The 16,608-nt window shown below is 38.0% G+C and overlaps 1 long non-coding RNA gene across 1 annotated transcript; it reads left to right on the forward strand.

Annotated features, from left to right (window-relative positions):
• The first annotated feature begins 1,009 nt into the window (after positions 1-1,009).
• Positions 1,010-6,899, forward strand: LOC131403962 (uncharacterized). Its single transcript, XR_009219671.1, has 4 exons — positions 1,010-1,065; positions 1,149-1,256; positions 5,369-5,413; positions 6,859-6,899. It is a non-coding gene; the product is annotated as an uncharacterized LOC131403962 (long non-coding RNA).
• Positions 6,900-16,608: the final 9,709 nt, after the last annotated feature.

Here is a 16,608-nt window from a genome sequence, read left to right on the forward strand (position 1 = left end):
ATCAAAATACTGGTTGGCTATCCGTCAGAGATTGGCAAACTCCAGCCCTCTAGATTTGGCCTGTGAGCTAAGAATGGTTTTTACTTTTTTTTTTATTTTTTACTTTTAAAGGAAGATTAGCCGTGAACTAACATCTGTGCCAGTCTTCCTCTATGTTATATGTGGGTTGCCGCCACAGCACGGCTGACTAGTGGTGTAGGTCTACGCCTAGGATCCGAACCTGCAAACCCTGGCCGCTAAAGCGGAGCATGCCAAACTTAAGCACTATGCAGGGGGCCGGCCCTGGTTTTTATATTTTTAAAAGGTTGTAAAAATGAAATAAAACATGAAAGAATATGCAACTGAGACCCTGTGTGTCCCGCACAGGCTAAAATATATATATTTACTATCTGGCCCTTTGCAAAAAACATTTGCCGATCCCTGGTTTAGGTATGATTGGGATTATGGGTAATTTTTAATTTTAAAATGGTTTGGTGAGTTCTTTTTTTATTTAGTACTTGTAATATTAAAATGGATCTTGCTTTAAAAAAAGCTATAATGTTCGTTTGGCTGGAAACAAATTACAGGGTTTAGAGTAGACTTGTTTAATCTTTACTCCTTTTGTTGCAGCATGATGAACTTGCAGATAGTCTTCCTTGTGCAGAAGGAGAGTTTATCTTCCTTCGTCTTGATGTTCTTCGTGAGGTATGTAGCAATAATCATTGGAATCAGCCCTCTAAAGCAGAGTGGCATTTCATAGCTTTAATGGCAGCATTCCTTTTTGGTTGTAGTATTTGGAAAGAGAGCTCACCATGGCCAGCCTACCGCTCACATTTGATGTCGAGAGGAGCACTGATGACTGGGTCTTCATGTGCTTCATGTGCTTTGTGGGAAATGACTTCCTTCCTCACCTGCCGTCGTTAGAGATTCGGTATGTGTGTTTGTGTGGGTTTTTAAACTACTGTTGTAGCCTTCTTGCTTACAGTGCGTACTGGTCCTAATACATAATGTTTGTTTCCTGGTGGCACGGAAGGTGCAATTGACCATTTGGTTAACATATACAAAAATGTGGTTCACAAAACTGGGGTGAATTCATTCTTGAATAATTTCAAAACAGAAGTATTTGCTTTTATAAGAAGATTATTTTACATGTATTTTATCACTTACAGGGTTACCTTACAGAAAGTGGTTATGTCAATCTGCAAAGAGTACAGATGATCATGTTAGCAGTTGGTGAAGTTGAGGATAGCATTTTTAAAAAGAGAAAGGATGATGAGGTAAAGTGTTTCTATTGCAGTAGCTAAATTGCTCCTGTCTCTAATATGCTGTGATGATCCTGTGATTGTACTTTTAACCTCTTTGAATGCATTGTTATATTATTATAGTGTATCAAACGCCAGTGTAATCATGAGTGGCCAGTGCTTTGATTATTTTATAAAGGCTGTGATGCTTGCTGTGTGGAACTGTGTATTGCACACTGTGTGAATTGCACTGTAATTTTTTTCTCTCTTCATAATCCTGATTAAGATAAAAATCCAAACACGTGTCTGATCAACGGGATGTGAAATGAGGGTTCCAAGACTGGGAGAATGCTGGGGATGAACTAGTGGATGCCATGTTTTATAGGAAATGTTGATGCTCTGGAAGTCAGGTGAAGACCTAGAAACTCTGTACTCTGGTAGTGGAGTGTAGGGGCCTCTGGGTTAGATAGCATCAGTCTAGGCAGAGGGTTGCAGCTCTGAGTAAGCAATTAAACATAAAAGAAAGAAATAAAATAATAAAGCACTTGAAAATTGATGACATATGATGGAGTGAGTGCTTAGCTGAGAAGTCCAGTCTGGCTTGGACAGTTGGGAGTGTGGTTGGGCCGTTCATGAGACAGCAAGCAGTGGGGGTAGAGCAGGTTGGGGTGAGGACAAGGTAGAAATTGAGGTTCATTTTGGAGATACAGAGTTGGAGGGGTCAAAGGACACCTGAGAGGAGAAAAGTCCGTGAAGCAGTTAGATGGATATGTGTAAAGCTCAGGGCAGAAGTCTTTTGGAAGGAGATTTGAGAACATTAGCAGAATACTTCACGTCATGAGTGTGAAGTTGAAATCCCTGGAGCTTTGTATGGAGTTCAAGTGCCTCCAACAGAAACCTTAAGAAGCGTAGATGTTAAGGAGTAAGGGGAGTCAGTTCTAGAGAGGTGGGAGGAAATCCCTGAAGAGATGAGAAGCCACTGGTGCTGCCGGAGGCGTCAGAGTGAGATAGGCCCCTAGTCCATGGCCAGGGGTTCAGAGGTCCTGAAGAGTTAGTGGGGTGGAGGGGCAGTAGCCTGGAGGCAGAGTAGGTTGCAGGGTGATTGTGCAAGAGTGGCAAGGGAGGCAAGCAGTGGGTAAAATGAGCAGATAGTAGCTTTTTAGAAAGAGAGTGAAGGAAATCCTTTTAGAAACTGATTTTATAAAAAGTCATATGGCTATTTTGAGCAAATAGCAACATAATCATATTGCTACATTGCTTCATTATCTCCTAACAGATTAAAACATGTCATTGCATCTGACAAGATTTTATATTTTCTTCAGCTTTGTATGCTATAGCTAGTGATCTCTTTTTTAGAACCTTGGGTACCATTTTATATACCAGTGTGAGTAGACTGTAAGTGTTCTTTTTAAAGCCTTTGGTACTTGGTAATGTTCTGTGATGGCAAGAATTTTTCACATGTAAAATTTAAATAGCATAACTGACTTTGTCTAGGATATCAAATGTCTATCAGGACAGCCATTTTTAACTAAGCCTTCAACAATTATGGTGGCTCCACCTGACCTGCTGCCATTTATGCTTAAGAAAAAGCTACACAGACGGTGTAGTACTTGGTGTAAAAGCCTCACGTTAGAACAGTCCTTTTATGTGGTTTTAGGTTACTCTGTACTATTAAGTATTGGTGATATTTGCCATTAGAGTGGGATGTATGGGATTTGATAGATACCAGAGTGCTTCAGATTTGAGTAATAAAGTTTCCAGCTGGCCTGGCAGAGAGGGCATTTTAAAGCTTTGGATCGTTTTTGGTATCCCTGACATCATATGATGTTTGTCAGCATAGTTGGACATCGGTGAAATTTATGAACCCTCAGAAATTCAATATGATAGTATCTAGGTGTGTGTATTTTCCCAGGAAGTGTGTCTCCGGCTTTTGACAGACTTCCAAAGAAGTTCATAGCACACAAAAATTAAAGATCAGTAAAGTCCAACCAGGTATACCTATTTTGCTTATGTGTAACTACCACCCTTAGAAATAGGTATTTAACTGACCAGCAGAATACATGGTAAAAGAGGAATACATCAATATTTATTATTAAAATTGAGCAGTTAGGTCAGAAATATGATGCTTTTTATTTTATGAGCTTTGATGTTTGCCTTTTGTCTTGCAAATCTTCTTCATTTATTCAGCATATATTTATTAAGTGTTTACCGTGTGCCAAATAGTATTCTGAGTGTTACTGCTACAACAAAAAACTAAAGAAAAAAAGCAGACAAAAATTCTTGACCTCATGGAGCTGATATTCTTCCGTGGGAGATGGACAATAAACACAAAAACTAAGTAAAGTGTGTAATGTGTTAGAGAGTGATAAGTGCTGTGAAGAAAAAAGCAGATGAGGAAATATCTGGGAAGGTGGACATGAGGACATTGCAGTTCTAGAAAAGATGACTAGAGAAGGCCTCACTGACAGATGACTTTGAAGGATATGAGGGAGTAATCATGCAGGTGTTTGCAGGAAGAGCATTTCAGACAGAAGGAACAGCCAGTGCAAAGGCTCTAGGGCAGGAGCTTACCCAGGATGTTCAGGGAACAGCAAGGAGCCAGTGTGACAGGCAGAGAGGAAGCAAAGGGAAAGTAGTAGGGGTAGGAGAGGAGGTCAGAAAGATGGTGGAGGGCCAGATCTGGTAGGACCCTATAGGTCGTTATAAGAACTTGAGCTTTCACTCTGCATCAGTGGAGGGTTTTGAGTATAAAAGTGACAAGATCTGACACATATTATAAAAGGATCACTCTAGCTGCCCTGTTGAGGCTAACTGTATGGAGGCAAAGATAGAAACAGTGAGCCCAATTAGGCTCTTTTGCGATAATCCAAGGGAGCCAACATGGTGGCAGTGGAGATTGATAAGAGGTAATTGGATTCTGAACATGTTTTGAAGGTAAAACTAGTGGATTTGGCTGGTGAATTAAATGCTAGGGGTGAGAGAAGGAAAGCTATTAAGAATGACTCCAAAGCATTTTGTCTGAGCAATTGAAAAATGGTCTGAGCTGCTGTGATAAAGAAGACTGGGAGGCACAGAGCTAGGGGTGGGGATGCCATTTGGGGCATGTGAAGTTTGTACACCCAAGTGGAGATGTTGAGTGGGGAGAGGTCCTGACTGGGGAGTCATCAGCACGTAGATGGTGTTTAAAGCCGTGAGACTAGATGATCACTCCCATGAGAGTGAGAGGTCCAAGTACTGGGTGAAGAGGAACGCCAATGTTAAGGTGTTGGGAAGTTGAGGAGTGAAGGCATTCAGCAAGAGTGAAAGAGGAGAACCAGGTGAGTGTAGCGTCCTGGAAGCCAAGTGAAGAGCACGGATCAAGAAGGAAGAGTCACGGTCAGATACGGACTGAAAACTGAGTAATGGATTTCACAGTCTGTGGGTCATTGGTGACCTAGATGAGTTTAAAGATGGGGCAAAAGCTTGATTAAAGGAATTGGTGGTGTTGCTGTCTGAGGAGGTTTTAAGGTGGTCAGTCACCATGTGTCCAGCATTCAGCCCCTCTCCTGGCAGAAAGCACAAAGTTCAGATCTCAATAGGGTGTTATATTGCAGGTGGCAGTACTGACTTGGAAGTGATGGAAGTGCAGCTGCTGGTAGAATGACAGTCAGTACAGGACCTGCTGGCCGCTGTTTCAGTCCACAGCAGCAGCCCTGGCCACCGTAGCTGTCGTCTCAGTGCCTTGATGCTCACAGAAACTTGGGCGTGGGAGGAATGCTTTCTGGGCTAAAGGAGGCCTTTGAGTGGCCCAGAGTAAGTGGGGAGTTGCTTATTTGTATCTTGTCCGTATTGGTGGGCTACTTGCTCCAGGGTAAAACAGAGGGTCTTTGTTATGACTCTTGCATTCTTTCCTGAAATGATATCAAAAACTATCTGAAAAAAATTAAGAGGAATAATTAAAGTGTATCTAAACTCAATTTAGAATGCTCTCTGTCTATCTAAAGTTCTGATAAGCAACACTTTGAACATATAGTCCATTGCCTAGTTTAATTAGTTACGTTTCTGGGGTCTTCCTTTAAAACTTTGTCTCCCAAATCATTCCTGGTAATGTTTAACTCTTACATTTTTGTGTAATTATTTGACAGAATATGTGGATTTTATACTTTTAGGACAGTTTTAGAAGACGACAGAAAGAAAAGAGAAAGAGAATGAAGGTGAGTTTTAATTAATTTCATCAGATTGGCAATAACATACATTTACAATTTGGGAGGAAGATAGCTTTTTATTCCTTATCCAGTAGTTTGTTAGGGACATAATGTCTACCCAGCTGCCTCTTACCTGGAGAAAGAATGCTGGTGTCAGTTTTAAAGAAGTCCTTTCTAAGCTCTAGAGTCTGAGGGGATACACTTGATGGGCCAGAGGGGCCGGGTAGCACTTAGCTATTTGAATTTTTTCCGGTAATTGGGTATTGTTTTTGTAATAAAAATAGTTAGGTCTTTGTATCTTCTTGAAAGTTACTACACTCTGTCTATATCCTTGTCAGGTTACTCTTCCTAGAACACAACACTCGAAACTTTGTTGTTTCTCTGCTCAGAAATTACCAGTGACTCCTTAGTTCCCGCAGAATCCAGTTCTGTCTTAGTCTGGCGTGCAGAGCATACTATGATCTGGTCAAGTTCTCACCCTGCTTTCCCCAGTTGTCTTCTAAATATCCCAAGTCCCTCCTGACTCAGAGCATTGCCTTTGTTTGGTCCCTCTCAATGGGTTTCTGACTTCACGGCTCCCTCCCATCTTACATTTTCCACGAGGCCTCCCTATTGCTTCCGCTTGTAATCCAGGTTGAGCAGTCCTTCCTTTTAACTCGAGTGCTTCTCGCTTGTGATATTTGTTTGCTTAGTTAATTGCATAACACTTTATAGTCACTTAACTTCCTAAGTTTTTGTTTTTCTTGTCTTCCTTACTGGATTTTAAACAAATGGAGTTTGGGGACTGCCTTTTATTATTATATTTTATTAGAATCGAGCAATTTCAGGAACCTATAAGGGAGAAAAGTAGAGTTATTTATTGTTGCAGGTGGGTTCAAAACCACTTAGATCGGGAAGGGCATGTTTGATGTCTACCTTATGTATTATTATTTTCTTTCAGTCAGTGTCTGTTAAAAAATATCTTTTATCAGTCAGCCGTGACTGTCACCTACTGTAGCTATAATCATAGCTCTAACTAATTGGAAACAAAGAGTTAAATTCCATCAAGGTGAAGGATAAATAGAAGTTGTATTTCCTAAGTATAAATCAAACTCTTGGCTTATTTTTTTACCTTAATAGTTATCTTTATTTGCCTAAAATTGTGTCTTGAATGCGTTTTGAAATTGTAAGTGAACATAAGGGAATAACCTAATGAGATTTGAATAGCTTCTATGTATCAGAAAAGTGTATTATATGTACTTTTATAGCAGAGTTATTAAATATTACAGACTATTGTTTACAGGGTAAGTTACCATCAAATCAAACTGTAGACAACCCTGTAATGTTAACGGAAATCCATTTCGTCTTTAAAGAGCTTACAGCAGGGACTCTTTTCCATTGCCTTCATTTCTTCCTGTCATCTAACTGTGTTGTGATTTAATTTTAATTTCTACATTCATTTCCATTTATGTTAGAGAGATCAACCAGCTTTCACTGCTGGTGGAATATTAACCCCTCATGCCTCGGGTTCAAGAAATTCACCAGGTTCTCAAGTAGCCAGTAATCCGAGACAAGCAGCCTATGAAATGAGGATGCAGAATAATTCTGTAAGTAACTTATTTTTATGTAGCATTGAAGAGTGGTGACTTTCAGATGCCTCTTACAGTTGTGTGTGAATTTTATCACTTAGCCTGGAGTTGTTTTGTTTTATAGTTTTTCTCAATTTCTTTTGCCTTGAGATATTTTTAACTCTGTTAAATCCTTATTAATATGAAAATATCTAAATGATGTGAAAGAAAAGAACATACATGTAAATGTGGATAGCTAAGTGGCTGCAGTGTTTCTCTAATGCAGTCGGGCCACAGTGCTTCCTGCTTCCCCAAAGATACTGGGTGGTGATGGTGCTAGAAGCATGACAGGACATCCAAATGTCTCATAGCTAGAGCAAGAGGAGGGTGGTTTTGCTGCCGTATTTCCCCTTTCCTCCCAGGGATCAGTTATGGGCATTTTGCAGAATAGCATTCCTCAGTTTGTTAAATACAGGTACTCCTCACTGCCTAAACTCTCACTCTCCAACTCAGACGTGGAATATATCTGAATACATATTTTAAGGTAGCTCTCATTATCCAAATTTTTTTTAGAGCTCTTTTTTTTCTTGCTGGGAAAGATTTGCCCTGAGCTAACATCTGTTGCCAGTCTTCCTCTTTTTTTCCCCCTCCTCAAAGCCCTAGTACGTAGTTGTATATTCTTGTTATAAGTCCTTCTAGTTCTATGTGAGCCGCCACCTCAGCATGGCTACTGTCAGACAAGTGGTGTGGTTCTGCGTCCGGGAACCGCACCTGGGCTGCCAAAGCAGAGCGCGCCAAACTTTTTTGTGAGGGAGATCAGCCCTGAGCTAACATCCGTGCTAATCCTCCTCTTTTTGCTGAGGAAGACCGGCTCTGAGCTAACATCTATTGCCAATCCTCCTCCTTTTCTTTTTTTCCCCCAAAGCCCTGGTAGATAGTTGTATGTCATAGTTGCACATCCTTCTAGTGGCTATATGTGGGACGCGGCCTCAGCACGGCCGGACAAGCAGTGCGTCAGTGCACGCCTGGGATCCGAACCCGGGCCGCTAGTAGCAGAGAGCACGCACTTAACCGCTAAGCCACAGGGCCAGCCCTGAGCACGCCGACCTTTAACTACTAGGCCATCAGGGCTGGCTTGGTTGCTCCCTATTTATAAACTCAGGAACTGAATGGATTTGCCTCATGGTATTCCTCCTTATTTGAACGTTGTAATCCAGACTGCAGAAGCAAATCATCTCAGCCAGCAAGGCTATGCTCTGTTCAGTAGCTTCCTGTAATGGCAGGAGACCATGAGCTCAGAGCACCCGGCAGGGCAGCAGCAGGGGTAAGGGAACAGACCGTGAACTAATGTACACAGACAAAAGGTAATCAAAGCTGTTGCTTGTTTCAGGCTAGTAGGCACGAGAGAAAGAGAGAGTGTTGTAGAGGGAGGAAAGATGTTATATAAGGTACAGTATCCTATGTAAACTTTTGCTATGATATATCCAAGGAAATTACATAAGTTGGGATATTTAAATTTCATTATTCTAATAGTTATCCTATTGATGCTCAAATCCTTTATCACAAGGCAACCCTATATGTGAAATTTTTGCCATATCATGAGACTGGTTGAATTTATATTCCCATAAATTCACACTTAGACGTTTTAGGACCTTAGATTTGGAATTTGGAAACAGATTTTGCATCTTCTGAGAGAAGCGGCTGGGGTTTCTGTTGTGTTTTTGTTCTGTTTTTGCTTTCTTGTCTTATTCCTTACACCGTTAACAGAGTGGGATATGGAGAGTCAGTGAAAGGTTTTGCAATGAGATGCTTGTGTAGAATGGAAAAAGCTGATGTCCATCATTTAAGATTATAGTGACTACCGTCCTCACAGAATGAACTGAGAGTGACTAGTATTGCTAACACCACGTTGATGATAAAATGCTTTTTACTTAATCTCAGGGAGGCAGGTAGGTTTAAACTTTGCCAGCTATGATTGCTTTGAGAAAGATTCCAATATTCAGGCTCCACAGGATTAGACTATATTGATTAATAATGTCTGCCATGGGAATAGGAATGGGGAGATTGGTGATTAGGTTGCTTATTTGATCCTGTCTTAATTCTCCTTGACACAGTTATTTCTACTGGAATCTTTGCATAGAGGAGTTTTCATCTAGAATGTGTTGAATTTAAGGAAATCATGAAGCTAAATTACCAGTTTATTTAAAGGAAGCCTTTACAGTTATGCATTTTTGCTGTGTTATTTTTTCTGAGCTGTTTGGGTGTGCTGGGCTCCAGTACTTGACTGGTATCTACTGATGGTCAACATGGTTAATGTTTTATTAGATAGCTTCTGTTTCCTCATAAAAATGTTTTTAAATTTTGCATTCTGAAGTGTAGTTTCATTATATTTGCGACCATTCTCAGTTTAATAAACTTTGATTGCAAAAACAGCTTTTTAAAAAGAAATTTGAATGAATTGGTATGACTCTGGTATGTTTAGGAAAGAATATTTCTGAATACTTTTGTTAGTAGAGATAGAGCAGAAAAGAGAAGCAGATATTTAGCATTAAAGAGCAAACAACTTCTTTTCTTCTTTTTTTCCCTTGAAGGTATATTATTTTTGTTGTCTAAAGATAATTTATATCTTGTTTGTGAATTTGGGAAAGATTGCTTTGTTTACAACTTCTCTGTACTTAGATGATTGATAAGAATATCACTCTCCTAATTTAATCCAAATGGATTAGTGTTGTTTAAAAACTAATAGGGATGACTTACTGAATGGTTAACCGCCATGCACCAGGCAGACAGCTTTGATGTTTTACATATATTGTTTCATTTAATTCTTGCTATAACCTGTAAAGAGATAGAACATTATCATTCCTGTTTGAAGTTGAGGCTGATGGAGGTTAAATAAATTGCCCAAGGCCATACAGCTGTTAAAGGTTGGACTTGGTATTTCAGACTCAGATGTGTCTGCCTGAAAATACCCATCTCATTCTCCAAGTACAACAGTGCCTTCCTGGATTTATTTTTATTGTTTGTGTTTTTTTTTTTTTTTTTTTTGGTTTTTTTTGGTGAGGAAGATTGGCCCTAAGCTATCATCTGTTGCCAATCTTCCTCTTTTTGCTTGAGGAAGATTTGCTCTAAGCTAACATCTGTGCCCATCTTCCTCTATTTTGTATATAGGTGGCTGCCAACGAGTGTTTTAGGTCTGTGCCCGGGAACTGAACCCGGGCCGCTGAAGCAGAGGGCCCCAAACTTAACCACTAGGCCACAGGGCTGGCCCCTGTTTTCTTTTTTCTTTTCTTTTTTTTTTTTTTTGATAGTATTAGCCATACAGTATCATGAATAAAATTGATATTATACATTTATTAAAGGAAAGTGTTGTGAGCTCTATGTGAAATATAGTTTTGCTTTGTTGTAACTTTTCTTGGCCTTTGGTGTGAACTACCTTCATGCTGAGGTTTTAGTTACAGTATCATTAAAATAGGCTCCTGAGTTCTCGATTTAAAAATAATTTACTTGAAATATATAATATACTGTGAATAACAGAAGAAAAACTTTACCGTGAAAACATTTTCTGCCACTTAGGTTTTTGGTCATTTAACATTAAAGTTGCAGAACATTTTAATTTTTGTGTGTGTGTGTGTGTGTGTGTGTGTGTGAGAAAGATTGGCTCTGAGCTAACGTCTGTTGTCAATCTTTCTCTTTTTGCTGAGGAAGTTTGGCCCTAAGCTAACATCCATGCCCATCCTCCTCTATTTTGTATGTAGGATGCCACCACAGCATGACTTGCTGAGTGATGTGTAGGTGTGCGCCCGGGATCTGAACCTGTGAACCCCGGGCCGCTGAAGCGGAGTGTGTGAACTTAACCACTATGCCACCAAGCTGCCCCTAATTTTTTAGTTAAATATTAAAATACTTTAGGGTGCTACTATGTTCATTGAGTTAGGTACAAAGGGAAGATAATGGTAAATTTAAAGTGGTATCCAAGTCTTTGAAATAATAATAAAAGCTGCATTTTTCTAAGATGACTAATAGATTTTATTTGTACAATGAATTTTAAAACAGCATGTATAAAATAGTTTAACAGATATCTGGCGGAGTCTCATTAAACTGTTGCTTTCTAGAATGGTTGTACTAGGTTGAACCACTTACATCTAACTTTATTCTCACCAGCATTGAGTATTTTATGTATTAATTTATATACATATATATATATATTTTTCCCCTTACAGCTTTGTTAGTTAATTGGTGGAAAGTGATCACAAATTCATAACACGAGGGAACCACCAAAGAAAAAAAATGTTCAAGTCCTATAATTAAAAAAAAAAAATCTATGAAATTAAGTTTTTCTTATTTCTTCTGAAGCAGTTTTTACCCTAATGTTCAAATTCTTTTGAGTTTAAGCGTAGGAGGCTTGGTACTATATTATTCTTTTTTGGAGAGGTGGAGTAGGTCAAGATCAGTCTTTATACTTTCTAAATATATTTACCATATCTATTTAATAGCTTTAAAAAAATGTATTACTGTGAAGCATGGTGGTAACAGTAGTTGGATGTAACTTCTTATGTGAAATGAATAATTAAATCCTTCCTCTGTAATGTCCTAATTGTCTACAGAGTCCTTCAGTATCTCCTAATACGAGTTTCACTTCTGATGGCTCCCCGTCTCCGATAGGAGGAATTAAGCGAAAAGCAGAAGACAGTGACAGTGAACCTGAACCAGAGGATAACGTCAGGTGAAGCTATTTTTTGGTAGCACTTTGTTAGCAAATTGCTGAAATAGATGCCGTCTAATTAATGCTATTTAGCTTAGAGCAGCAGTGCCTTCAGATGCTTGCCTGTGATCTTTTTATCCACCAGTAATTAATGTGGAGGGTTAGGGTAGTCAGTAAATTCCAGTGAGATGTGTAAGCTATAGCTGTTAAACCTAAGTATCTAGATTAGAATGCATGCTGGTTTTTGTCCTCCAAGCCGCTTTTCCCTCTGAGACCAGGCACTAGATCGGCTAGACATGAGGTGTTCAGCTCTATGTGATCTGAATGTTACTGTTATGAGATTAAATTTTCAAGCTGCTTAACCCAGAAAGTTCAGTTACATTTGGTTACTTGATATAGTTTGTTTTAATCATCTCAATTGAAAAGTTTCTTCTTTAAAATGAAATATGCAAAAGGCTTTCGGTTAAGAGATAAATGTATTTTTAAAAACCACGAACTTGCATATGCACAACTATATTTCATGACAGAGAAGATTCTCATTAGCTATATACTTAAAATTTATATAGGAAAATTTATATAGGAAAATTGGATTCTTTAATTTATACAGAAGTTTGAGATCATTATATAATAAGATTTAACAGCTTCTTGTGTGATTAAATCTGGATTTGAACCCTGGGCTCAAGTGCAAAGGGCCAACAACCTCAATAATTGTAACTCATTTAGAATTTTGCAAAATGATTTATTTCAAAGTTAAACATTAGTGGTTCACAGCTCATGCTTCTTTTATAGGACGTGGATGATGTGTTTGTATTTATGATTAGAAACTTCAGAAGTGTGATGTCTGGTTCTGTATTTTCCCAACATCTTTTGATGACGGATTCAGAGATCTGTGGTGACTTGTGATTGAGCATCTACCTGATCTGAGTTTTTATCCTCTGCTTCTGCAACTCTTGGAGTATATTTTTTGTTTTACCATGTAGCCATCATGATCAATATCAGCTTAATAGTTAACTTGATTTTTTTAGTACTTTATTGTTTAATTTTGGTGCTGAAGATAATCAAAGTAGAATTGCTTCTATCAAGAAATGCTTGGAGTTCTTAGCATTTATTTCATTAGTAGTTTCTGTAAAATAGTGATATTCAACATTATGGATAGAAGATATTTCTCCTAATTGATGTTCTGTAAATCTTTTGCATGGGGGCAAAGTTAAAATTGATATGGTGTAAGGGCCGGCACGGTGGCACAGCAGTTAAGTGTGCGCACTCCGCTTCGGCGGCCTGGGGTTCGCAGGTTCAACCGCTTGTCAACCCATGCTGTGGCGGCATCCCCTATAAAGTAAAGGAAGATGGGCATGGATGTTAGCCTAGGGCCAATCTTCCACAGCAAAAAGGGGGAGGATTGGCATTGGATGTTAGCTCAGGGCTGATCGTCCTCAAAAAAAAAAGTAAATAAAAAAATTGATATGGTGTATTCTGAAACATGACTGCAATTAATTAGTAAGATCTGGCACATGGTAGAAAAGAGCCCTTAATGGAGAATCATCCTGATGTTCTTGATCGTTCTTGATTTTTTTTTAGTATTCTTTGGCATCTTTAAATCTTTCAGAGATTGAGAAATGAGTACTTAAAAAAATAAAAAATACTTTGAGTGAAAATGTGGTTTTTCACATTGTATTTTCAGTGATTAATGAAAATTTAGTGAATTGATGACCTCCTTCTAAGTTTTACCAGAACGTGTGTGTGTGTGTGTGTCCGTGTCCTTCACTTATGCCAACAACGCTTTGCTGAATGAGGGAGAAGGCCCAAGGATAGGGAGAGTAGGTATATACATAATTTCTGCCTGGCTTCTAGATTATTCTTTTTTAAAAAAGTAATTTAGTTGACTTTCTTTGTGTAATTTAGATATACTTTAACAAACTGAGGAACTTGAACTATATAAAATATCGTCAGTATTTGCCTCTTAAAACGTAGTTGTAGAATTGTTCTACAATCAAAAAAACATGTAAAACAGTATGAAAATCTGAGCAAACAAGTGTTGTGTATCTACTTTAATAAATGATTATTCTCTTTTTTTTTTACTGTAGTTTTGTAATGATCTTTCTAGAATCAGTGTTTGAGTTTTTAACGTTTAACTATCTTTAAGTTGATAATAAATCCCGTGAAAGTGGACTTTTTAGAAATAATTAAATGAAGCTATGTTAATATTACTGTTTAACTCATTTACATTTTACCTGGATATTAAGTATAAATTGATTGGGATGATAAATTGGTAGCTAGTTACTGAAAGTGTATTAATTCAACATGAACTGGCGTTGCCTGATTTTTAGGCTTTGGGAAGCTGGTTGGAAGCAGCGGTACTACAAGAACAAATTTGATGTTGATGCAGCTGATGACAAATTCCGTCGTAAAGTTGTACAGTCTTACGTTGAAGGGCTCTGCTGGGTTCTTCGATATTATTACCAGGTACAAAATGAATATTTTCCTCTAAATCTCTAGTTAATCACTTTAAGAAAATAGTTATTTCTATAATAGTGTGTTGTTGAGCTATATTCTGAAATTGAACCCAGACTCATATTTTCAAGCTTCCTATAAAGAAATTCATTACTTTAAATAAGATTTGTTTGTAAAGCCTTTGAAGCTCCTTAGGTGTTAATATATAAACGAAGCTAATTTTTGTTATGCTAAAGAATTTCAGCATTAAATACTGTGGTTGAGAGTACTTGGTCTTTAAAATTATTAAAGTTTATTGTTTTGTTTAATTGGAATAAAAAATAACAGAGTAACTAATACGCAGTTGCTAAATGACTGAACAAAGGACAAAAGCCTGGAAAATAACTGGTAAGAATTTGAAAGGAATTTGAAGGATACCATTTCCTCCATATAGTGTAGTGATGTTACATGAAGTGCGTTCTCATTGGAGTAATCTGTATCTGACTTAAAGCTTTTGATAAATGAGATGTCAGATTGGTGAGAGATTAGGCGGACATATAGGGGATTGTAGCACTGATAATACCTGGTTTCGTGCTTGGGGAGTGAAGCAAATTTGATGTGACTTGGGAATAGGTGAAGTTTGTTGGAAAGTAGAAAGTAATTTAATACACTAAGTATCAATTGTAAAATATTCTCATTTCGTGTTTTACTCCGACCCTCAACATTTTTCTCCCCAAAGCTCCCAGTACCTAGTTGTATATCCTAGTTGTAAATCCTTCTGGTTCTTCTGTGTGGGACACCGCCTCAGCATGGCTTGATGAGCGATGAGTAGATCCGAGCCCAGGATTCAAACCGGCGAACCCTGGGCCGCTGAAGTGGAACGTGTGAACTTGACTGCTGTGCCACTGGGCTGGCTCTGACCCTCAGGATTTTAATTCACTAGGCGCAGAGTCAAAACTCATTTCAGGAAGGCTTCTCTTTTCTTTGAGTATAACTTACTGTTTTTTCTTTTTGATTGGTTTACTTAAATATTTTTAAAGTAAAGAGAAAGTTGTCACATGAAAATATAATAGGGAATTGTAAAATGAAACTTTGGGCTCTTTTACTCTCAGTCACTCTTCTAGTGATGTCCCTTACCCACCTGTACACTCAGTGAGTGTCAGCTGCAGTTGTTCTTCATTTTATGTGATGATAGCAGCTCTCGAGTTGGAAAGAAATGTCACCAAACACATTTTAAGGATAAAAATCTTCACCAAATTGTGTTTGTTAATATAAAGTTTGGTATTAACTACTGATTATTAAAGATGCTTTGCAGTATTTTTTAAATCAAGGAGCCATTGATACGAAGTAAAAGTTTAGATTCAATCAAAAGTTTAGATTCAATGAGTCTTTTAGGACTCATGGAAAAAACTTAATATATGGAATGTATACCAAAAGTCATATGTTTTGTCAGTAGAATAGTATAGGTTGATAGTTTAATTTTTTTGTCTTTACCGTGTCCATCATTAACATAGATTTGTTTTTGTTGTTGTTGTTTGTTTGTTTTTACTGATTTTAGGGCTGTGCTTCCTGGAAGTGGTATTATCCATTTCATTATGCACCATTTGCTTCAGACTTGGAAGGTATTGCAGACATGCCTTCTGATTTTGAGAAGGGTACTAAACCGGTAAGCTTGAGTATTTAGAGCCATAACATTTGTAGAATTTTGGCTTAGATAAAAATTGTGTCTTATCTTAAAATTTTTTTCTTTCTTGCAGTTTAAACCACTGGAACAACTTATGGGAGTTTTTCCAGCTGCAAGTGGTAACTTCCTACCTCCATCATGGCGGAAGCTCATGAGTGATCCTGTGAGTGTCTTAGTTTTTGAGTGTGTTGATAACTGGATTTTTGTCGTACATTTTGCTAGCACTAGTCACAATTGCTTTTGCATCTTATAGTTACAATAGTGAAGTCCAGAAACAAAGTAAAAGTATTTGGATTCTTCTGTATATTTTTTACTACTTTTTTTTTTCCTGCTTTCCTTGGCCATCAGTACCCTACCCAGTAAATAAAATTGATATGTGTTTGGGAGAAATTCTTATAACAGTCATTTTGTTCTCAGCATTCCTGTAAGTCATTATTTTTATTGGTTCCAGCCATGTGTGGTGGGTACCAGAGCATGAAGGCTGGTTTACCTGCAGTCACCGCTGCGTGTGTTTTGTGTCCTAGCTAGAAAGAGTGACACCCAGCTGAGAAGTAGGAATTATTCGAGTTAATAAACTCTTCACTGTCTTGGGCCCACAGTCGTCAGTTCTAAAATTCTTTTATAATAAGGCCTTTTTATTTCCATCTTTTAAAATAAAATTGTTAATTTTGTTTTTACTAGGCCCGGGATTAGTGACCTGATATCTTAATAACATTTTTTAAAAGGAATGAAACTTCATTTTCTTATCAGGCCTGATAACTTGAATGAAAGTTGTATCAAATTCTTTGTAACAGAAATATGTGACTTTTGTTTTGAATCTTTGCTTTTCTCCCTGATACAG

The sequence above is a fragment of the Diceros bicornis genome, unplaced genomic scaffold (genome assembly GCF_020826845.1).
Source record: "Diceros bicornis minor isolate mBicDic1 unplaced genomic scaffold, mDicBic1.mat.cur scaffold_97_ctg1, whole genome shotgun sequence".
NCBI classification, from domain to species: domain Eukaryota; kingdom Metazoa; phylum Chordata; class Mammalia; order Perissodactyla; family Rhinocerotidae; genus Diceros; species Diceros bicornis.